Source organism: Triticum urartu, chromosome 7A, assembly GCF_056163025.1.
Source record: "Triticum urartu cultivar PI428250 chromosome 7A, HENAU_Tu73, whole genome shotgun sequence".
Taxonomy (NCBI): Eukaryota; Viridiplantae; Streptophyta; class Magnoliopsida; order Poales; family Poaceae; genus Triticum; species Triticum urartu.
Genome location: NC_141879.1, coordinates 66,186,533 through 66,212,307, shown reverse-complemented (window position 1 = coordinate 66,212,307; position 25,775 = coordinate 66,186,533). Strand labels below are relative to the sequence as shown.

General features: G+C 44.4%; 1 pseudogene; it reads left to right on the top strand.

Annotated features, from left to right (window-relative positions):
- The first annotated feature begins 1,358 nt into the window (after positions 1–1,358).
- On the top strand, positions 1,359–17,791 carry LOC147957847 (uncharacterized; annotated as a pseudogene).
- Positions 17,792–25,775: the final 7,984 nt, after the last annotated feature.

Sequence of the window (25,775 nt, the reverse complement as noted above, 5' to 3'; positions counted from 1 at the left end):
CGAAAAAGTTCATCAACTAAGCATCAATGGTTACATGTTTATCTAATTCCTGTAAAGAGAACACAAACTATCATGTTAGCTTTCATCCAAGGTATCAACATTATTCATTTCGTGAAAATATATTACACACCATGATTTTATTTGAAGGAAAAAAATATAATTTTGAACACACATTAAAGCATGTGTTTTACTCGCTTTCCAGCATAGGCAGTAAAGAAGAACACAATTAGTCCATGGTGATGAAGTATTAAAAAGTAGTTTTGCTGCTTTACATGACATGCAGTCATTAGAAGTAAACTACGGATTGACATCACCTACGTTGCCTTTGAGCCACCGGAAAAGAAGGCCCCCAAAACTGATGGACCTAAGGAGCCAATCTCAGGCTAGCTAATCTGATGATCATATGCTTATGATACTACTCGAACAGAAATCATTTGCATACAGAAATGAGAAATGTAACTCAGTGGAGGAGCTACAAACAAAAAGCTGGGTGGGCCAAGCTAAAGGACAATACAAATTCTGAACCATTTATATACTACTCCCTCTGTAAACTAATATAAGACGTTTTAGATTAGTGATCTAAAATTTCTTATATTAGTTTATAGAGGTAGTATTACATTACATATAATCAGTACTCGGTGCATTATTGAATAACCCGCCTTCCATGGTTGATAGCTACATACTCTGAACTGTAAACACAATTGAGTGAACTGTTTATGATATTAACTAAAAACTTTTGTTAAAAAATTGTGCCTTTTCATAATCTGCAAGCAACAAGTTTACCGAACAAGATCTTCCATAATTTATTTATGGTAGCACAGACAAATAGGCAATCACCTTAGTAAAATTTAAGGAAAGACATTGGGAATGAATCAAAAAAATTACCTGTGGACAGGATCAGATTCAGAGAAGGAGTGTGTTGTTGGCTTGCCGCTGCTAGCTGCGTGCGTTTGCGCTCCACAGAAATGAAATGTCAAGCCTAATTGTGGTGTGACTATATGCCCCCCCCCCCTCCCTCTGTTTCCCCAGCATCTACCTTGTTTCGGCGGCTCCACCACCTCCATAGCATGCTTGTAAGCAGTACTCTTTGACCTTTCGGCAGGTCTGATACTGATTGTACTACTTCTTTAGCATCCATGTGGATGTAGTCCTAGCTCTAAACTTCTCCATAGTTTCTTCACTTCCTTGCATCTTATGAAGGGGGGCTGTCCTTATCTAATCTTTTGCAGCAAACACACATCATGTCACAACATTCATGTACACTTCAGGGAGAGTCTCAAAGGTAAGCTATTATGGGTATCTCCACAAGAACTGCTGCACCGATGTTGATTGGTATCTCCCAATTTCTTTTCTTAGCGATGCTCGTTACCGAGTTGTCTCTTGTTGCGGGGGATAGTGACATGGGTAGACGAACCTGCAAGGCTGCAAAGGGCGAGATTGCTTGGAAATTCAAATGGAATCAGCAACACCTACTCCCAAGTGAAAATGAGCTGGACGTTGGTCAGGTAGAGGTTGATGTAGGTGTAGGTGACCTCGTCGCTATCGGCGCCCTACCGCAGTAGCTCCTTGCCATATCGCGAGTTGCCCCACCCCACCTCAACGACCCACCGGCTGCAGCACAACAAGCAACATATATGTTCAGAAATCAAGAGTCCATCATGATTGACCTCAAGAATGGGGCGTGGCTGGCGGCCGCATCAACTCCATGTCCGCCTGACGATACGAGCCCGGCTGCGGCGGCCTAGGGAGGACATGAACTCTCGCCCAACCCCTCCTCGATGCCGCAAAATAGGTCCGGGTGGCAGCGGCGAATCCTTGGGTCTCACAGAACGGTGACATTGGGGCGTCGCTGGCGGGAGGTCGAGGACAGAGAGCGCGCGTCCTCCCAGTTTTGCTAGATCGGGGAGATTGGCGGCGGCCAGATCACAGGTGGGGATAGGGCAGGGGAATCACTTGGCCTCGGTTTTTTAGGAGTGGTTTCCATGTGGAAAACCAACGTGGGGAGGACTGAAGAAAAATCAATCCCACGCGGTGCGGGAGGGCTTGACGAAACTAAGAGCATCTCCAACAGGCGCCGAACGCGTCGCGTGCAAAAAACAGCTTATAGCGCGCGCCCATCGCCTGGTTTGGTGCGGCGCGCAGCGCTGGCTCCAGCAGCCGCGCTAAAATGCAGAAAAAATGCAGCGCGCGCGACACTCGCACAAACAATATATACATTCGAAAACAGAAGCAAAAAGATCAAAACAAACAAAAATAAATAGTTCAATTTCGTTTATTACAACTCAAACAAACAGTTCATCGTTCAATACAACAAATAGTGCAAGTAAACACAACAAATAGTTCAACAATGAACGCACAAATCATGATGCTCTTTATCGTCCATTCCATGCCCACCACTCCTCAATGAGATCCTTCTGAAGATCATTATGCGCTGCGGGACGTCGAATGGCATGATAGGAGGCAACAAAATGGGCCACCCTTTCAGCCCTCCGTCGCACTCGCACGGGATATCCCAAGAGCTCATACTGAGAGTAGTCTACATCTTGGCCACACTCATTCTCGATGATAATGGTGTGCATGATCACACAAGTATGCATTATGTACCAAAGCATCTTCTGATCCCAAAATCTAGCCGGTCCTCTCACAATAGCAAATTGGGCTTGCAAAATCCCAAAAGCTCTCTCCACATCTTTTCTAGCCACCGCCTGAGCATTGTGGAAATCAAGTTCTTTCTTACCTTCTGGCTTTTTCAATGGCTTGACAAAGGTTTGCCACTTTGGGTAGGTGCCATCCGCTAGATAATAGCCATAGTTGTATGTACGGCCATTTGATACAAATTGCACCGGTGGCAACTCCTCATTTGCAATCTTACTCATCAGTGGTGACCGGTTGACAACATTGATGTCATTCAAAGATCCAGGCATTCCAAAGAATGCATGCCAAATCCAAGTCTCTAGATCGGCCACCGCTTCAAGGATTATAGTGGAACCTTTTTTTTGGCCGTGGAATTGCCCATGCCATGCCTTTGGACAATTCTTCCAACTCCAATGCATGCAATCTATTGAGCCAAGCATGCCAGGAAAGCCGCGAGCTTTGTTCATCGCCAAAAGCCTTGCGACGTCTTCAGCGTTGGGAGATCTCAAATACTCCTCGCCAAACACTTGCACAATTCCGACTGTGAAGCGCCTGACACACATGGTGGCTTGGCTCTCACCCATAGCCAAGTGATCATCAACTAGATCAGTCAGTATACCGTATGCCAACATACGCAAAGCGGCTGTCACCTTCTGAAAGGTGCTATGCCTGAGCTCTCTAGCGGCATTCCTCCTTTGCTGAAAAAAGCGGTCATGGCTCGCTAGTTTTTCTGCAATGCGCCTGAACAACTCGGTGCTCATCCTAAACCGGCGACGAAAATACGACTCGGGGTATGTGGGATTCTCCGCAAAATAATGCCTGATCAATCTGTTGTGGGCATTGATCCTATCCCTCCAAATTTTCTGCCGACCCATAACCGAACCACCGTGCTTTGGTTTTTTATTAATATGCATAGCTAGGATCATTGCAAGATCCTCCTCCTCTTCCATATCAAATTCTTCTTCAGAAGAATCATACGACGAACTCATCTACAATGTTGAATACTATGCAATAAATAAAAAACTACAATCAACATGCACGAAATTCATGGCTTTTGAGCAATACATACCTTCTAGGCATTTTGTCGAACACATTGCGGGCACCGAGCAGCAGCGAGCGCGCGAGCGCTGTTCGTCGGAGGACCAGCGCGCGCGAGGCGGCGGGACCAGAGGGGGGCCGGAGAAAGCGCGCGCGGGGTGGGGATAGGTCGGGAAAGCGCCGGAACGGTCGCCAGGTGGCGCGGTCGGCGGCGGCGCGGCTGGATGGGGGGTGGGAGGTGCGAGCGAGCGCGCGAGAGTTCAGCGCGCGGGAGCGGGCGCAGCAAATAAGCGGCGCGCGATGGAGTTTTGGCCCGCGCGCTGGACTACGTATGCCGCGCGCGTTGTTTTCGCGCGCCCACTGGAGCAACTATTTCGGTTGCGCGCGCGAAAACGGGGAATTTTGCAGCGCGGCGCTAGTTTGACACGCCTGTTGGAGATGCTCTAAGGACGTAAGAGGGGAGATGCTCTAAGGACGCAAAGCTAAGCATCCGAAGCTGAAGCAAAGGAAGAGCAAATTCACGTGAAGACCACCCAGTTGATTTATTACTAGTGGTGCCCACGTTCTGCGAACTAACCTGTGGTTGGATAATTAGAAGGACTGTGGTATCCCAACCCATCAGGGATCAAGTCCTGGTGCTCACATTTATTCTTGAATTTATTACAGGATTTCCGGCAAAACGTGATACACATGTTCTGGCATTGCGTTGAAAGCTTGGTTAATTTTTTAAGTAGGGCATCTCCAACACATACTCTCAAACCGCCCGCATACGTCTGGACCATGCGGTATGAACGTGTTGTGTGAACCAACGCGGGCCTGTGTATCGATCTGCGGGATGGTCCGGACGTACTTTTTCCCGCAAACCAGAGACAAACTAAGGGGATGGAAGGAGGGGGCTTTGCGGGCGTCCAGACCACTGCTACGCCCGCGTGTGACCACGGTCCAAACGTACTTTCTCCGGTAAACTACATACAAACTAAGAGGATGGGGTAGGGGGCTTTGCGAATGTACTTCCTTCCGCGCTTTGCATCGAACGCCCACGGCGCTTGCCGTTCTGCATTGATGCCGGCGCAGAGCATGCAGTGTCCGCCACTGATCCCGTGATTAGACTGGACGATAGGGCGGCGGTGATGTATGTGACCGGAGCGTCGCCGTTTCAATGCGGATGCCACGTCCTCAGAAACTAGGGATGAAAATGGAGTGGAACGTTTCCGCTGTTCCGGAGGGAAAATGGAAACGGAGAGGAAATATGAAATTTGCAAAACGGAAATTTGCAAAACGAAAATGGAAATGGAATTTTTTATGCGGAAACGGAAACAAAAACGGAATAATGTTTTCCGGTGGAACACACGTGGAAACGGAACTTTCCGTTTTCGTTAATATGGAATTTCCGTTTCTATTATAGGCCCATCACTGCTTTGTAGCCCAACTACCAAACAATACACGATGATACATTGAGTAAAATGAGCATAATGTATTATTTGAGTACCATGTTTTACTACCACACACATACTCAACTAGACCCTATATGAAATTGTCATGTACTACTACAATACTACCCTATTATACCAACACAACCATATTATTTTGTAGCCATGTTAACAATTCCATCAATTTGTTTGTTTTTTGTTTGTATTTCTCTATGATTCAAGGGGGTTTTAATTCCAGTCAACAAACAGTTTTGTTTCCGTGTCCGCTCTGTATTTGCTCCGTGTTTGTTTCTGGTAGTATCTGTTTCCGTATTCGTTTTCGGGGTTTCTGTATTCATTTCCGCTTCTGCAAAAAAAATGAAAACACCAACTCCGGCCGTTGCGCCCCATTGAAGTGGGCTGACCGACCCTTCGGCCGGCCTGGCCATTGCTATTTAAGACATGCATTAGCGACGCACAGAGGCGCACTCCCTCTCCTCGAGCACCGTCCACCTTCCCTTCCCCTATCACTGTGCCCAATCCCCTCCTCCTCTCTGAGATCAGAGGTGATGCCGAAGTCATGTAGCTCTGTGCCGGCAGGCGAAGTCGGGTGAAGCTCTTCGTCCGGTGGTTCTTGGCGCCGCCACCATTGCTCTTCGGGCCCTTAGGCATCCATGGTGGTCGGCTCCTCCACCAAGGAGGAGATCGTCATCTCCTCTGTGACAAGGAGGACTAGATGCTGCAGTAGCAGCCAGACCAACCACCATAGCAGCGGCCCCGCTTCCTCTCCGAGGCCGCTGTAACGAATGAGGAATTCATCCATCAGACGAACATAGTGACGGAGCGTTGGCTCCATCACATGGGCTCGTTCCCACCATCGCCGACGCGCGTCAAGGTGTAGCTGCCATCCCTGCCGCGCCACCACGCGAAAACCAAACCGATTTCCCTGCTTCGGGCGGTCACGGACAAATCAACCTCAAGCCAGGGCAACCGTGGCATCCAGATCGGACGCCGCGCCGACGAGGAGCCGTTGCCACCCCCGCACAACTGTGGTGTCCAGATCGGGCGCCGAGACAAGGACGAGCCGATGTCCCCGCTGCACAACTGTTACGCCCGCATAGACGGTATAGGGTTTTTTCTTGTTTTTTGTTAAACGGTCGAAATACTGACCTTTTATGCAAATTATAACCAGACTTGAATGAAATACGTCGTGTTTGCATGAATTTCGTCCACTTAGTTCAAAATGTGGTTGAAATGTATGCGGGCAACGTTGGATGGCTCCCACTGGCAACAGTATCCGCAGACTGGTCCCCCTGTCCATGAATAGATGCCAGAGCAAATTTGTGGCTCAGTGTTGGAGGTGCCCTAAACGATCATAGTGCCAAATGGTATGAGGTTTGAGGTGGAGAAATTTGTGCAACTGAAAGCCTTGGGTTATGACAAACAAAGGTGAAAATTTTGTTGGAACAATAGGGATGCTTGAAGGTGGTGTGGTATTTCATGGGAGCTAAGATTGAGTTATCATGTGATGGATTAGAATTCACACGGAAGATGATTTGGGAGTCTCAAGCTTGTCATGCAGCCAAACAAGTTTGGTTGGGTCGGACTAGATAGTCTGACGGATAGACCTGATTCGGTTGGGACACAAAACGATGGTGGGCTCAGCAACGGAGACACAGGAGCATGATGATCATAGTGACCAACTTCTAGGGCATGGAAACACGCAGCACATGCCTGATGGCTTGTGTGGCTTCGACAAGATTATTTTGTGGGGTTGATTCAAATTATGTACCTGGGAGCTTGATGTCGACGGGGCATGATGGTGGACTGATCGTCTACCGTTGAAGGTGGAGTTGGAGTCTCGAAGACTTCACTTGGTGCAGATTGAGGGGCTATGACATAAGAGCTCGGAGAGCTGAAGCCTATTACAGCGGGGAAAAGCAAGTGACATGTGGTTCGGACTAGAGCCCAGTGGCCTGATGGAAACATGAAACTTATCATTTGTCGGTGATGATCAGTCGTACCCTGCGGTGGGGTTGAGTAGTGTGGGCTCATGACCCTTGAGACTCATCAAGACAGCAAAGGCTCGATGCGGTACTAGCGGTGAGGCGTGCAGTTAGCACAAGGCATGGAGACGGGCCATGGCACTGGTGGTCATACATTTGATGAGACAACTGCAAATTTGACTCGAGGTAACTACAAGTGCCGATGAAATTCCTTCCAGTTTTAGACAGGGGTCAAGAAAGAGTGAGGATGTTGAGTTCAAGTAACTCTTATGTGTGGCACCTGATAGGTGGAGTTGTTTACTTTCACACACATATGTCATCATTATGTGATGGGACTGAATGGATACTCCGAAAGTTGGGAGTAGAAACTAGAGTAAAGAGGAACTTAATTTTACTCGGGTGTTGACTATGATCATGAAAAGAAGAGACGACAAGTTGTAGATGGAGTCAAATGGATTCTTTTGAATAGCGGCAGTTCTTATGAGATAGACTCAAGTCAAATATGCATGGAAGTTTGACACATGGATGAATCCAAAGTGGTGGAGAATATTCAGTAAGGTGGAGTTTGTTGGAATTGTGTTGAATATATAGTGTACAAGGTAGGATACAGCTGGACTTGTAGTTGTATTGTGTCTAGATAAGATAGGAGTTGTGTCCTAATATGACACTTGTTACCTAGGCCTCTTATATAATGAGTGGGTAGACATACAACGTAATCTATGTAGACATAATAGCACAGGCACGCAGAGCGAGCTGGCTGCATGTGCCGACGCCTGGGCAGCCGGGGTGCGGTATTGTAACAGTGTCATGCGGAGGAGCGCCTAGAGTTCCGCCCCGGGAATGTAGCCATGATGTTGAATCTCATTAACAAATCTCGATGTCATGCGTCGTCTGATAGCTTGATCCTCAGATTATCGACTAGTACCTCAAATTAATTCTAACAATATTGTTGGGTTTAGTCCCACATCGGTTGTGGGAGGAGACAAAATATGAATTATAAGGGTGGGGGTGTCCCGTCCTAATAGGCTAGTCTTTTGGGGGAAGAGGGCCCAAGGCCTCTCATCAATCGGTGTAGCTCTCCGGTTGGGCCTAGTTGAAGCATATGAGTCAGAAACGCTGGTGTTAGCCGACCTAGGATTGTGTAATAATTGGTATCAGAATTCAAGTGGCCAGAACAAATCTCGTTAGACTCACGGGTGTTCGGTCATGGTTGGTGGCCTAGAAACGGTAATGTTAGCGGACCCATGGTAACCAAAGTATGAGGGAAAGAATTTTGGATTTAGTCCAACATCGATTGTGGGAGAGGACTGAACACGACTTATAAGGGTGGGGCTGTCCCCTCTAACTGGCTAGTCTTTTGGGGAAAAGGGCCCAAGGCTCTCATAAGTCGGTGTTGCTCTTTGGTTGGGCCTAGTTGACGCATGTGGGCAAGAAACCCTAATGTTTGCGGAGCTGGGATTGCATAAAAATTCCGAGAATTTCCAATGAGCGAAATGCATGAATGATGGCTCTTCTCCTCAGCGGAGAGAATCAGGGTGTATTTGTCGAGTTGTATAGGCAGTCTAGTAGTGAGTAGTTCACTTGACAAGGTTATGCGCAGTCGCACACTGATTGTAATCCGGTGTATGGGGTTCTTTCCTATCTCTTCTATATGTATATGATACTCATACTTGTGTGTATTCTCAAGAAAAAACTAAATAAACTAAATCAAATAAACAAAAAGTACATGAACTAAATCAGATGGCATAAAGCTAGGAGAGATTTAGTCAATACCCTTTTGGATGAGGATTAGCAAATGCTAACAAAACAATATGGAGAAACATAACCAAAATACGTAAAATAACTTGCAAAAAAGCACATACTACAATTGAAGTCCGCGTATGTAAGGCTCAAAGAAACAAACTCAAGAAAACAGTGCCTAAATTGCAAAGGCACCCTTCTCTCAAAAGATCACATGAGGATTGGTTTGCCACGGTAGGGTCTCACACACCAATTCACTAATTGGGGCATTGCGTATCTCATCATAAGAACCACGCTAGCGCCGCATGTCATACATAGTGATTACAACTCTGACCTTACTAAAAGATGGTCACAATGTTATTGTGGCATGTTTATTACAGCAAAGCCATAGATGGTACTTTAGCCTAGTTTACAAGAAGCGGAATACAATAGCAGGGGCAACACGGGCTTGGAGCAACAAAGTCCATAGGGAACAAGTGGGAATCTCTCCTAGCAAACAAATAGTACGACCTCACGCTGAGTACTATAAATGTACTTACAAGATAACCAACGTACTTCTGTAAAGGATGCTGAAGTGCCAGTCTACTGGGGGCATCACCAATTGAGGTCAAACCCTTTCCCATCTCGCACATGGAAATTGTAGAGTCGAGTTGAGAATTTGAGATTGACCCAACAGGCCCCACAAAATCATCAACAAGGAAATCGACAGTGAGACATGGATAATTCTACAACAGCGAGTAAACCCTTAAGTAGTGGAGTCGGCAGAGGGCACAAAATGGTGACATCCCCGATTCCTTGTCATCACTTAATTGAACGACTGGAAGCATAGTCACATCGTGTTGTGTTTAACAACAGTGGTGGTTTTGAAAAGGTTGTTTTGAACTTGACCATTTAGACTTTACCGTATCTTTTGTGTAGTTGCTACTTAATCCTTTACAATATATGCTGGAATTGACCTTATATGTTTGCTTCATTAACCTTAGTAGTTACTCGCCGTATCTAAACATGATGATTCTGGCATGACAACAAATTGAGCCCCATGGATCTTAAATGCTGGTGGCGACCAGTAATGGTAGCTGAATGAGTCATTTGACTCATAAATGGTGTCACCGCATAGAAATTGCCTTTGTGCTCGTTATTGCTCCCATGCAAGCCTAAATGATCCCCAAGGCACAATATATAATTCTACCATGCTAGCTAAATGTGCCATTTAGCTCAAAATTGCCACCGTGACAGCTAAATGAGCCCTCTGGCTGAGAATTGCTGCAATGGCTCCTAAAACTGAACACAAAATGATATTGTGGCCGCAAATATGAGCCCCAACAATGAAAAGTTGTGGCATGCCTAGGGTTGATGATGTGTAATATTGCTATATGTTGTCATGTGCTATGTTTGCTATCTAGGTTGATATAGATCGAAGACGTCTTTCCTATGTACATATGTTGCTATATGTAATATGATTGGTGATGTATTTGTTCTCTTCATTACCCAAACATCCCAAATTTTCCACACCAGACCTATCAACATTGTTTATTTTTTTATTTTTTTACTAGATAAATGCCCGTGCGTTGCTACGGGAGCCAAACAATTTTCAATAATGCAGCAAGAGCAAAAAGAAAAATACATGGTGTTCTGAGATCACCAGACAATTTACCCAATCTTATAAATCATGTTGAGCCACATTAACATACATAAATATCAACTTTGCATAGCATACAATGTCAAAAGTTGAAATGAATTTTTTTGCTTCCTTATTTCATTCCAAAGTGGGAGTAATTGTTAGCAGGTCGAACTCAAAGTCCAAGAAATCCACATGCAATGAGATCTTATAAACCCAACCTCGGCAAAAGATACATAAATCATGAAAGTGCTATTTGGTATGTACCTCAACATGTGCATTGACACGCTTTTGAAGTTTTGACTGGAGACCGTATTTACTTCAGTGAGGTGAAAACCCTGTAGTGATAAAAAAAACTAATGATGAAGATCATGAGGTAATAAATACATAATTTGTGAATGCACCATACATACCAAAATAACAAATTGTATCTTGACTACATGAATCTTATGCAACTGTAAATACACACACTTTCTCTTTGGTGGTGGTGCACCTCGTGGTGTGCTACTTTCTCTTTGCCCAATCCCATCCACGAAGGCCTGCCTCTAATAGAAATTTCATTAAGCCTAACACACGCACAAACAGAAAAACAAATAGGAAGATAAGATTGAGAGGAATATCGTTTGATTAACACACATAGAGATACATGCAAGAGCAACAATTTGGTGGTAGCATCAGATATCACGAAAACAATCTCCGGAAATTCCATGGATGCATCGCCAGGATATGGTGGCGTCCTCGTCGGTGAGATCGCGCACTGTTTAGCATGTTGTGTCAACGAGGATTGGGGCGTTGCAGGTTGTGGCGGTTGCCGCGTCCAGGCCTTCCTTTCCACCTGCAACCTGATGAGGTGAGAGGGTCTTGGCGAGGAGATGGAGAAGATTGCTCATGCCTCTCCAAGGAAGACGCCGCTGCAACAAGTCACGAGGGAGATGGAGAGGTAGTACTATGTTAAAGATTTAGCTACCTATCACTAATTACCATATACTAGTCGTCAACCTGTGCATCTGCACGGGCTAGAATTATTTCATATATTATGCACAGATGATCCATTAATGTAGAAACAACACAAAAGAAATATTTTGACGTTATTAGACATGCATTTCATGCTTAGCCAATATGGCCGAAGAGGATTTGTATTCCTTCAATCTAAATAAATAGTCTGTTGTGCACAACTATATGCACTACATATATTCTGGTTGTGTCATCAACCCTTGCGCTTGCATGATCCAGATTTTTTAATTTTAGATAGAATTTTAATATTAATCATAATTATGAAGGTAGCATGCAGTGATATAGTCCGGGCCAATTTCTATATACAAAACAAAAGGGAATAGCTAAAATTTATGGTGGTGCAAAGTGAATTGAATAAATTGAATACTAAAAGTTTGCATTAATGGAAATCAACACTTAAAATCCATCAAGTGAAGTGACTACGACGATGGTAAATCCAGAAACGGGATTAGAAATCTCCGAGGTATTCTAATAGCAGTATTGTATATGTTGTGGTTAACACAATGAGAAACTAACCTGTGTGATTGTTTCATCTCCGCAACACAAAATAAAGCCTTCAAAGGTTGAAGTGTTGTCCAGTCCCTTCTTCATGTGTTTAAATATTGTTCCCCACTGTCAACGCTGGCGATTTGTCCATTTGCTACAATAAAGGAATGTTACAGGGATCTATGTAGGTTCTAAGAATATAGTAAGGTAACTACATCAAAGCTAATAATTGAAGAGAAACTTTCAAAGGGCATTCAAAGTGACAACATTTTTCACGACATTTAAACACAAAAAAATTCCATCAATAGCAATGCCTCCAGGACATTAGAGAGATGTCGAACTGCTAATTTATATGACATAGCCGCCCGAATCAAACATCATATAAAGAAGCTTCTCTAATTATATCGTAAGACTCCTGCTTGGAAAAGAAGAAAACCACAGAAGCTACATGAAAGTGGTTTTTCAGATCTCAAGCTTCATGGTACCCCATGAATAGTAAAAATCAAGAAAATTATTTAAAAAAATCAAAATTCTGAAACTTTATGTGATTGAATATGAAAAAATGTTTTAGGTACTTGCATTTTTTTGTGTCTAAATAACATTCTAGGATATCATACGACTAATACCAAAATTGGATGTGAAACTTGTGTGCACTATTTAACAGATCTTCGTTGTCGTTTTGTGTTCGTCGGATGTCATCTGGACACCATATTTTACAAGCATGTGAAACGTTTGGTAATTTTCCCCGCAAAAAAATTGAGATAATTTTGTTTACTATTTTTTCTGATTTTACTGTTCATGGGAGTACCATGGAACTCGAGCTACACTACAACTTTCTGAAGCTACATATGGAAGACTGTACTAATGAGTAAAACAACAGAGCAGACTATTTCTAGGTACATGACCTAGGTTTTAGAAAGAAGAACACTAAACATGATAATACAAAGCGTTAATGCTCCAAAACTCATCAATTCTTGGACCAATTATGTTTACATCAAATTTAGGCTTCTACTAATACAAAACATTGGGACTAACTAAATCTGACAAACTAGAAGGTGGAGCTGGCAATCAGTGATCCAATTTCAAACCGCATCCGATGGGCCCTTAGTTGCCAAGTCGTTTAATTCGTCGGAAAATTCTCATGATACACATGTATCTAATATTGGATACTCACTAGTAGAAAACAGGGCTTTGGTCACAGGGCAATATTCACATTAGTCCCGGTTCGTGCGGCTAAGACATTAGTCCCGGTTCACCTGAGCCCTTTAGTCTCGGTTTAAGACACGAACCGGGACTAAAGGGTGCGATGCCCTTTAGTCCCGGTTTGTGTCTCAAACCGTGACTAAAGATTAGACCTTTAGTCCCGGTTTGAGACACGAACCGGGACTAAAGGGTCCGATGCCCTTTAGTCCCGGTTTGTGTCTCAAACCGGGACTAAAGGTCCTATTTTCAAACTCTACCCCCCCCCCCCCCCCACCCCCGCGCGTGGATCGCCTTTTTTGTTTTGAAAAAATCAAAAGAAAATGATAAAAACTTCAAAAAGTAAAATCCTTCGAGAGGTAGTTATATTACTACATCTACTAGTTCGGAAAATTTAAAAACTTAAATTTGGACATGTTTTGCAAAAAGTGCAGGGAACACGTAAAACGGCTATAACTTTTGCATACGATATCGGGAAAAAACGTATAATATATCAAAATGTTCAGCACGAAAATCCGCATCCGATTTTGACCGCCTACGGCTTGTTTGCGAATTTTTAGAATCCTCAAATTCTAAAAGAAAAAGAGTTATGCTCAAATTTTAGTTTTTTTGTATTTTTGTTAAATCTGGTCAAACTATGGTCAAACTACTTATTCAAGAAGTATTAGTGTTACTAAATAATTATTCAAGAATATTAGTGTTACTAAATAATTATTTCAGTTTTTTTGAATTTTGGTCAAATCTGGTCAAACAATGGTCAAACTACTTATTCAAGAAATATTAGTGTTACTAAATAATTATTTCAGTTTTTTTGAATTTTGGTCAAATCTGGTCAAACATTGGTCAAACTATGGTCAAACTGTGATCAAATTGTGGTCAAACTACTTATTCAAGAAATATTAGTGTTACTAAATAATTATTGTTTTTTAGAACAATAGTTTGAAACTCAAACAGTGAAATGTGTAACTTCATGCTCAAGCTAAATTTCTGAGGGTTAATAGGATTGACATCTTACTATTGTCAGGAAAACAACAAGTGCAGACTTGGAAACGAGGGAGAATAGAACCCGGAAGTTAAGCGTGCTCAGGCTGGAGTAGTGAGAGGATGGGTGACCGTTCGGGAAGTTAAATGATTTGGAATGATGAGTGGTGATTAGAGATTAGAGCTTAAATTGAGCAGTGATGAGGCGTGATTAGAGGTTAGAGGTTAAAATAATTCAGAAATTTAAAAATAAAAAAAATTCAAAAAAATCATAAAATTTTTCTTTAGTACCAATTGGTGTTACCAACTGGGACTAAAGATGGACCTCCAGGCAGCGGCCATGTGGAGGGCTTTTAGTCCCGGTTCTGGAACCAGGACTAAATGCCCTTTATCTACTAGTGACTACAGATGAAGAAATATATACACATAGAAGTCTTGCTCACAATTTCCCTTTGAATCACGGGTTGAAATGAACCAACAAATATGGTGCGGATATTAGAATGTAAACTCCACGAATTATCATATACCACCCGGACTTCTAGCTAGTGGGTACGATTGTTGAACTCAGGTAAGATATTTATGGTTATGGTTGAAGTAATGGGACACCATAGTGAGAATTCACAATAGTCAAAGGGAAAAAATGCTCCAATATTATACAGGTTAGGCTCCAACAGGATCAATCGTGCATGACGTTGCACTGGAAGCTGATTTCATGAAGCACATTGAACCATCGATATATTTCATCGGATGGCCATAACCTGAAAAATACACATTTTGTGCGAATAACAAAGTTCACTAACACAGGAGTCACGACAAGGTGTAATAGAAAAATGAAAGGCTAACAACTACGAAAATTTCCGACGAATGTTCCAGCCGAAACATGGAAGTAATTATGCCTTCTAGATAAAAAGAGTTAGTTATATTCACCATTCATTTTCGGAAAAAAAATTATATTCACCATTGTTTTGTTATGATATTTACATGGAATCGCCTTTACAATGTAATGTACGTATTACTTCGGTCGTGTAATCCTGAAAAATATCAAAATTACACTGGACATATATCAAAGAGGACTTGCCTTGCTTCACATAAAAATTAGCTCAGTTTTCATTATGATCGTTTGCTGAATCGTGCTAGCCGTTGTAATCCATCGACATCAGCAGGCCATCCTTGAAATCTTGATGATGCCCCTTCATCTGCAAACCATTGTTGCGCTTGTATAATGGAAAACTGCCATTTCTTCTACTCGGCTAGACGATAATAGTGACAGCCTCTATGGCTATCCTTTCTGATGCCCTAAGCGGCTAAGTGTGGATCATGACGGCAACAATTGCAACTTCGTTCCATGCATGTAGCAGTGCTCTTGGAACATCACGTAACTGAGCCCACATCAAACTTTAGCCTTCGTCCACAACTTTCCCCGGGATGCAGTCATAACAGAGAGCTACCAAGTAAGGAAAAAGTATGTACGTGTATATGGATGATATGGTGGTAGTACGTACCTCATATGTCAGCAAGCCTTATAGCAATCAGGCTCATGGATCGGTAGTATGCATTCATTGCCTAGAGATGCATCCATGAAATTGAAAATTCAACTTGTATGATATTAATTACGTGCTAACTGCAAAACTGCAAGTAGGCTGCTATTCTGAATCCAGCGTACACTACACGGCTAATACGGCTACAGGTAAACTACCTGATGTAAATCGTGAACCCTAGAATTAAGCAAAGAGGGATTGGACAAACATACCCGGATGACAGGTCCGTTTGGTTTCTTCTTCTTCTTAGCATGAAAACAAACCAAGAGGGAGCCAGAGAAGATAGCGCTTAGACTGATTTGAGAATCGACCACGGAAAAAAAAAGAGGAGAACGCGGCAGCCGGGTCAAGCGGAAAGCACGCGGAAAGCACGCTGGAGGAGGCCTGTGGGGGAAGAGAAGGCGGCTGCAGCCTAGGAGAAGGGCTTGAGGAATATAGGGTTGCACTGACTACATCTGTGACGTACATATTGGGAAAAAAAATTCCAAAAGATTTAGAAAAGTTAGGGGAGCAAATTATTACGATCCAACGTTTTAGATTAACCATAGCATATATCGGATGGTTATAGCTGTCAAGACTCCTAGAATTAAGGTCATAGACGTGGGACATTGGGCGGACTCATGTTACCTCATCCTATGGCTGTAGACAATTAATACTGTGATTGAACGGACAATTTTCTAATTATCAGGATTAACGTGAAGCCTTGTATGGTGCATCCAATTGGTAAATATAAGATTGTTTACATGATTGCTACTTGCCATAAGATTTAGCCGGCGATTGTCATTTATCGTACAATTGCCACTTGCCATAAGATTTAGCCATTGATTGCCGATTGCCAGTTATTGCTCCTTGTATCATCATTTATTTGGTAGGCCAATGAATAAAGCAATTCAAGCGCAGAAAAAAAAATCCAGGGATGCAAGAAAAATCAGGTGGGAGAGAAAAATCGGGATTGAGAGGTACGGATGAGAGGTCGGACCAAACGTAATATGGGAGAGGGGACCTTACATTTCTGTGCATCTATACTTCTATACTACTATTAAAAGAGCAAACAAGAATTCCTCTAAAGACACCCCACAAAGTGTACACGAGGTAATCAGAACCCTCAAATCCATTTGATTAAGTAAAATCTAAGAGCCCATAATGATCTGGTGTTCTGCCCGTCAATTGAACGGTTCAGATTTGATGTTCTGCCGGCAGACCAAGTCGCGCACCTTTTATTTAGGAAAGAAATCTAACTAACTAACCCTGGTTCCGTTTAGTCTGGTATAATTTTTTTACAAAAAAAAATCCATGATCTGCGGATGAGATATTTCGGGGATTTTTTCCAACTAAGCTCCTCTACTTCCGCTTCCGTCGTAACTCACGCATTAATTACTCCAGATCGCAAGCCTCCTCCTCCTATCTCTTCGCCTTACATCTTCGTGCGCCTCTTCTCCTCGCCATCAAGCTCATGGTCATGGAAGATATCCACTTGTGGGAATTGGGAAGACATATACCTTACTTGCGGAGGACAGCATGCTCGCTGATGGCGGCATCCCGGACGACTACACGCTCGCGGACACCGGCGTCCACCTGCACGGCGGCGTTCCCGCGGAAGGCCGCGCCCAGCAGGGCGACGGAGTCGTCCACCCGCACGCCGGCATGCCCGCGGAGGGCGGCGTCCACCAAGACGATGGCGAACTCATTGACAGACGCCACGGCGTCAGGCATGCCATTCGAAGGATTGCCGCCTCACGCAGCTCAAACGATGGTGACTGTGTGACGCATGCGATCGGCCAACTTGCAACCATGGACGATGGCCATGGCATGGCGCAGGCCGATGTCCGACACTCGCACGCCTCGCGGAGTTGCAGGCCTCTAGGGACTCCATCAAGTTCCCGCCGATGACAACCAGGGCGTCCTCACAACTGTCCTGGAGGACGGTCGCCAAAAGCAGGTCGAGAATGGCGACGACATCGCAGGCGGGCAGCCAGCAAGCGGGCGCTAATGATGGTCACTGCATCGCGTAAGGCGACGACCACCATGCAGGCATCCAGACGCTTGCGACACGGGTGTAGTCGCTCAGCACCGCATCCATCAAGGGCTCTATTTTCACCATCTAATCATGGACCAGCGAGTAAGTGAACAGAAGGCTGAGGATAGAAGAGCACAACAACGACAAGTGTGCAAGCGATTTACAGCAATGTTCTTCTGCGTTCTAGACATCGCACTAAACAAAATTTCTGAAATAAATTTTATGGTGCGGGTATTAGGAGGGAAAGGGTTTTGGAGATGGCTCTTTCCTTCCTTCATTCAAAACACAGAGTTTAAAGACGATGGGTAAAATTGAGAAATTGGATCTCTAATAAATTGCGGATTAAGAATTCAGATCTAGAAAATGCATTGTTCATTTTGTTCATTGAAACTGACACGCCACATATAAATAGAAAATACTAAGTTATAGCGAGATTTGTTCATGAATATTTTTGCTGAAGAGACAATGATATTTAGCTTCACGCTGCGTCATCCTTTTGTTTTATAGTTGTTTAAACTTTGTGGCACTGCTGCTCTTGTTAGCCTTCTTTAGGTTGGTGCACTCTCCCCTTCTTAATAGATTTACATGCCATTCTCATGCGTGTTCCCGGAAAAAAGGAAATTTGGTGTTTGCTGAATTGGAGCATTGCATTTTTAAGTAAAGTTTCAACCATTATTTTTTTAGCAGAAAATTACTTATCTATATGCAACCGATTTCTCTATTTTGAATAGTCTTGCAGGGTATATACTAAATCATAAAAGGTTGAAGTATTTGGATTAACTCATTTTTCTGTTTCTAGGCTGCCTTAGTTTTTCAAAATTGTAAGTGTGGGAGTCTGTGGTTTCAAAGTTGTTGGTAAAAATGATTATGAATGAATTCATATTTATCTTAAGGTTACTTAAATACCTCATAGGAAATCAAACTTTTCTTTTCTTCATTAACATATAGTACAAGAAGCATAGTTGCCTATTTGTGTGGAATTGGACTCGCTTTGAGCAGTGAACGTGCTCAAGGAGAAGGATCTGGACAGATCAGTGTTTGCATCATTAATTGTTGAGATCAAACATCTTTTGTCTTTTCATATGACTTGAATTATTCATATCAACCGTAGCCAGAATTTGGTTGGTGATTTGTTGGCTAGGTATGCTAACTCTGAAAGTAGAAATGTTATTTGGTTAGGTTTCAGCCCACTAGAGGTAGTAAAGCAGATTCCCACGATGACATTGTTTGAGTAATACAAGTTTTTACCCGCAAAAAATAATTTAGGACAAGATGTTCTCAACATGCACGCCCTTACTACCATTAGTTTGACATTCCATACCTTATAAGCTCCAAGCAATTCGTCAACGATGTTTGGATCCATGGTATTTACTTTCTGATCAAACGAATCAACTCTTTTTACGTTTATTTTGAAGCAACACCAATATGAGGGGAGCTGATGCAGAAACTCAACCTCATGACAATTGTACAAAAAACCTATTTTGCAGGTACACGTGATGCGATTGACACAATACAACTGACCAGACACTGGATAGGTGGTCAAGACTAGAGAAAAATGGATGAATGGGTGAAGGTAAACGACGATTCTTTTCAATTCTTTTTCACAAAATAATGACCAACCACTTCAGTGATTGCTACCACAGAGGGGGTGTGTTATTGCTCTAAACATCTAGAGATGAATCGACACGGTGAAAGCCGAAGTCAGAGCATAGGTGTGTTGTTAGGCAACTGATTGTACGTGACATTGCAAACTATTTACTAATAGATTGTTGTTTCCCCTAAAAGAAAAAAAATATGACATGAATGGTGTGTTGCCAATAATTTTTTGGAGGTGGACGAGAGTGTGTTGTATTATTTTGGTGCAACGACATCCTCACCGCACTGGAGTCGAAGCATCACCCCTCCCGTTTGGAGCGGTGGAATATGGATGCAGGGACCCACTATCTCCAGGACAAAGGGAGGGGAAAACTATCGCCGCCATTTTTCCCGTAGTGAGAGAAGTTAGGAGAGAGCGAACCATGACTCTTTGATGATACGTGCGTTGCACGTGCACGCTTACTAGTACATTCTAATTGCTCATTTCTATTCATGTCGAACATACACCTTTAAGTTCTAATTCACTTCAGGTGACATTTTCAACCTTTCTACCGCCAAATAAGTTTTTTTTTCTTATTCTTGTTCTTCCTCCCCCACCATCTCCGCCTACAAATCCAGGCTCGCCACCTCCATCGACGTGGCTTGTTCTTTGAGTCACAAGTACCACTCTTCAAAATAAATCAAAAGGCCCATTATACCCAACATGTAAGGAAAAAGGGATATTTGGGTTTGTCTAAATATCACATGTATATAACGAAAAAGTTCATCAACTAAGCATCAATGGTTACATGTTTATCTAATTCCTGTAAAGAGAACACAAACTATCATGTTAGCTTTCATCCAAGGTATCAACATTATTCATTTCGTGAAAATATATTACACACCATGATTTTATTTGAAGGAAAAAAATATAATTTTGAACACACATTAAAGCATGTGTTTTACTCGCTTTCCAGCATAGGCAGTAAAGAAGAACACAATTAGTCCATGGTGATGAAGTATTAAAAAGTAGTTTTGCTGCTTTACATGACATGCAGTCATTAGAAGTAAACTACGGATTGACATCACCTACGTTGCCTTTGAGCCACCGGAAAAGAAGGCCCCCAAAACTGATGGACCTAAGGAGCCAATCTCAGGCTAGCTAATCTGATGATCATATGCTTATGATACTACTCGAACAGAAATCATTTGCATACAGAAATGAGAAATGTAACTCAGTGGAGGAGCTACAAACAAAAAGCTGGGTGGGCCAAGCTAAAGGACAATACAAATTCTGAACCATTTATATACTACTCCCTCTGTAAACTAATATAAGACGTTTTAGATTAGTGATCTAAAATTTCTTATATTAGTTTATAGAGGTAGTATTACATTACATATAATCAGTACTCGGTGCATTATTGAATAACCCGCCTTCCATGGTTGATAGCTACATACTCTGAACTGTAAACACAATTGAGTGAACTGTTTATGATATTAACTAAAAACTTTTGTTAAAAAATTGTGCCTTTTCATAATCTGCAAGCAACAAGTTTACCGAACAAGATCTTCCATAATTTATTTATGGTAGCACAGACAAATAGGCAATCACCTTAGTAAAATTTAAGGAAAGACATTGGGAATGAATCAAAAAAATTACCTGTGGACAGGATCAGATTCAGAGAAGGAGTGTGTTGTTGGCTTGCCGCTGCTAGCTGCGTGCGTTTGCGCTCCACAGAAATGAAATGTCAAGCCTAATTGTGGTGTGACTATATGCCCCCCCCCCCTCCCTCTGTTTCCCCAGCATCTACCTTGTTTCGGCGGCTCCACCACCTCCATAGCATGCTTGTAAGCAGTACTCTTTGACCTTTCGGCAGGTCTGATACTGATTGTACTACTTCTTTAGCATCCATGTGGATGTAGTCCTAGCTCTAAACTTCTCCATAGTTTCTTCACTTCCTTGCATCTTATGAAGGGGGGCTGTCCTTATCTAATCTTTTGCAGCAAACACACATCATGTCACAACATTCATGTACACTTCAGGGAGAGTCTCAAAGGTAAGCTATTATGGGTATCTCCACAAGAACTGCTGCACCGATGTTGATTGGTATCTCCCAATTTCTTTTCTTAGCGATGCTCGTTACCGAGTTGTCTCTTGTTGCGGGGGATAGTGACATGGGTAGACGAACCTGCAAGGCTGCAAAGGGCGAGATTGCTTGGAAATTCAAATGGAATCAGCAACACCTACTCCCAAGTGAAAATGAGCTGGACGTTGGTCAGGTAGAGGTTGATGTAGGTGTAGGTGACCTCGTCGCTATCGGCGCCCTACCGCAGTAGCTCCTTGCCATATCGCGAGTTGCCCCACCCCACCTCAACGACCCACCGGCTGCAGCACAACAAGCAACATATATGTTCAGAAATCAAGAGTCCATCATGATTGACCTCAAGAATGGGGCGTGGCTGGCGGCCGCATCAACTCCATGTCCGCCTGACGATACGAGCCCGGCTGCGGCGGCCTAGGGAGGACATGAACTCTCGCCCAACCCCTCCTCGATGCCGCAAAATAGGTCCGGGTGGCAGCGGCGAATCCTTGGGTCTCACAGAACGGTGACATTGGGGCGTCGCTGGCGGGAGGTCGAGGACAGAGAGCGCGCGTCCTCCCAGTTTTGCTAGATCGGGGAGATTGGCGGCGGCCAGATCACAGGTGGGGATAGGGCAGGGGAATCACTTGGCCTCGGTTTTTTAGGAGTGGTTTCCATGTGGAAAACCAACGTGGGGAGGACTGAAGAAAAATCAATCCCACGCGGTGCGGGAGGGCTTGACGAAACTAAGAGCATCTCCAACAGGCGCCGAACGCGTCGCGTGCAAAAAACAGCTTATAGCGCGCGCCCATCGCCTGGTTTGGTGCGGCGCGCAGCGCTGGCTCCAGCAGCCGCGCTAAAATGCAGAAAAAATGCAGCGCGCGCGACACTCGCACAAACAATATATACATTCGAAAACAGAAGCAAAAAGATCAAAACAAACAAAAATAAATAGTTCAATTTCGTTTATTACAACTCAAACAAACAGTTCATCGTTCAATACAACAAATAGTGCAAGTAAACACAACAAATAGTTCAACAATGAACGCACAAATCATGATGCTCTTTATCGTCCATTCCATGCCCACCACTCCTCAATGAGATCCTTCTGAAGATCATTATGCGCTGCGGGACGTCGAATGGCATGATAGGAGGCAACAAAATGGGCCACCCTTTCAGCCCTCCGTCGCACTCGCACGGGATATCCCAAGAGCTCATACTGAGAGTAGTCTACATCTTGGCCACACTCATTCTCGATGATAATGGTGTGCATGATCACACAAGTATGCATTATGTACCAAAGCATCTTCTGATCCCAAAATCTAGCCGGTCCTCTCACAATAGCAAATTGGGCTTGCAAAATCCCAAAAGCTCTCTCCACATCTTTTCTAGCCACCGCCTGAGCATTGTGGAAATCAAGTTCTTTCTTACCTTCTGGCTTTTTCAATGGCTTGACAAAGGTTTGCCACTTTGGGTAGGTGCCATCCGCTAGATAATAGCCATAGTTGTATGTACGGCCATTTGATACAAATTGCACCGGTGGCAACTCCTCATTTGCAATCTTACTCATCAGTGGTGACCGGTTGACAACATTGATGTCATTCAAAGATCCAGGCATTCCAAAGAATGCATGCCAAATCCAAGTCTCTAGATCGGCCACCGCTTCAAGGATTATAGTGGAACCTTTTTTTTGGCCGTGGAATTGCCCATGCCATGCCTTTGGACAATTCTTCCAACTCCAATGCATGCAATCTATTGAGCCAAGCATGCCAGGAAAGCCGCGAGCTTTGTTCATCGCCAAAAGCCTTGCGACGTCTTCAGCGTTGGGAGATCTCAAATACTCCTCGCCAAACACTTGCACAATTCCGACTGTGAAGCGCCTGACACACATGGTGGCTTGGCTCTCACCCATAGCCAAGTGATCATCAACTAGATCAGTCAGTATACCGTATGCCAACATACGCAAAGCGGCTGTCACCTTCTGAAAGGTGCTATGCCTGAGCTCTCTAGCGGCATTCCTCCTTTGCTGAAAAAAGCGGTCATGGCTCGCTAGTTTTTCTGCAATGCGCCTGAACAACTCGGTGCTCATCCTAAACCGGCGACGAAAATACGACTCGGGGTATGTGGGATTCTCCGCAAAATAATGCCTGATCAATCTGTTGTGGGCATTGATCCTATCCCTCCAAATTTTCTGCCGACCCATAACCGAACCACCGTGCTTTGGTTTTTTATTAATATGCATAGCTAGGATCATTGCAAGATCCTCCTCCTCTTCCATATCAAATTCTTCTTCAGAAGAATCATACGACGAACTCATCTACAATGTTGAATACTATGCTATAAATAAAAAACTACAATCAACATGCACGAAATTCATGGCTTTTGAGCAATACATACCTTCTAGGCATTTTGTCGAACACATTGCGGGCACCGAGCAGCAGCGAGCGCGCGAGCGCTGTTCGTCGGAGGACCAGCGCGCGCGAGGCGGCGGGACCAGAGGGGGGCCGGAGAAAGCGCGCGCGGGGTGGGGATAGGTCGGGAAAGCGCCGGAACGGTCGCCAGGTGGCGCGGTCGGCGGCGGCGCGGCTGGATGGGGGGTGGGAGGTGCGAGCGAGCGCGCGAGAGTTCAGCGCGCGGGAGCGGGCGCAGCAAATAAGCGGCGCGCGATGGAGTTTTGGCCCGCGCGCTGGACTACGTATGCCGCGCGCGTTGTTTTCGCGCGCCCACTGGAGCAACTATTTCGGTTGCGCGCGCGAAAACGGGGAATTTTGCAGCGCGGCGCTAGTTTGACACGCCTGTTGGAGATGCTCTAAGGACGTAAGAGGGGAGACCGAACCTTACAGTTCTTTTAGGTATGAGCCATATGGCCGCTTCTATAGATAGAGACTAGTATAGAGATATAGAGACTAGTAGTAGAACGGAGTTTCTACGCACGGCGGCATGTATGCACGGTATCTTGCGCGTGCGTTCGCGCTTTGAGATGGTAACTATCAGTACCAGCCTGCGTTCGCGCTTTGAGATGGTAACTATCAATCAGTACCAGCCTGGGATATTGAACAGTTGTACAAGCTTATACACATCGTATTAGTTTGTTTGTTCGTACGCGTGCATGAAACAAAATTTGCGTGGACCCTTCCCATTACTATTGGCCCCAACCTCCACCCGACCACCGCCCCTGAGCTCTCTCTATCTTTCTCTCTCCCTCCCTTTTCTCTCTCATGGTGTGCGGCGCTCTGGTGCTTGCCGGCGACGAGCCGACCAGCGTCGCTAAGCCATTCTTGGTGCAAATCCGTTGGGCGAGCGTTTCCATCGACGAACGCACACTCCTAGCAGCGGCCTGGAAAACGGCGCGGCCACATTCAATCTCGGCTTGGGCACCACGCCAACGCAGTGCTCTCCTTCAGTCTACCGGCTGTTGGTATTGATCTAGAGGCCCAATGGGCCAAAACGAAAAAAAAAAGAAATAAAGTTACGTTAAAGAAAGAAACAGGGAAGCCACGAACCAACGTTCGTATCCCTCGATCTCAACTTACGCGTCCTGATCGGGGGCACCCTAACCAACTATGGTTTTGGTCCCCTGTCGCCAGCGTACATAAAAAGATGGGGGAGCAGCCGGCACCTACGCTAGACGAGTTCTCGTACGGTTTACTCCTGCTCCCCACATCTCTAAACCCTAACCGATCTGGGGGAGTGCTGCACGACGGAAAGATCATCTCCAAGCTCTGCCCCTGTACCAGGGCAGTGCCGATGGCACCCGGAGGGACGCCGCTACCTTCACCGAGCCTGCATTGAGCAGGCACGGGACTTCGCATTGCCTACACCAATGGCTTCTTCCATTGGTGGTAAGAACTCAACCCCTCTCTGTTCATATGCAATTAGGTGATCAGAATTCTAGGCATAAGATCCAATCTATCCTACTGGATTAAGTCTAACAATGGTATCTTGAGCCGTAATATGCCTGGATTAGATCCCTCAGGTGATCTGTTTAAGTTTGATGATTAAGGTTTAAGAATGATGGTTCATGATTAAGGCTAGCCCTTCGTCTCGGTTAGTCTCTAGGGTTAAGAGGTTTCGGTTAATGTCTAAATTGCTACTGGATAAGTGCTAGTCAAAGATCCATGTTCTGTTAGCTCAGCTATGCCACGCTTCCGCATCAAGTTTATGCTTGTTAGCATTGATTTAAGCTCCCGTTTAACCATTAGAACATGATGAATTGGCGCAGTTAGAGTCAGCCGAACCTTAACTCTAGAAAATCCCCAAATCTGAGAACAAAGATGAAATTTTTAAAAGAAAAGAATGGTTTTTGGGCTCACCTAGATGATGCCGGCCTTTGGGGTCCGCACGGCCGCTGCCATGTGCGTACACCATGGCCGGGACGCCGCCGCCCTTCGGGGTGGCGCGCGGAATGAAGCAGCAGCCGCCGCTGCTGCGCTCACGC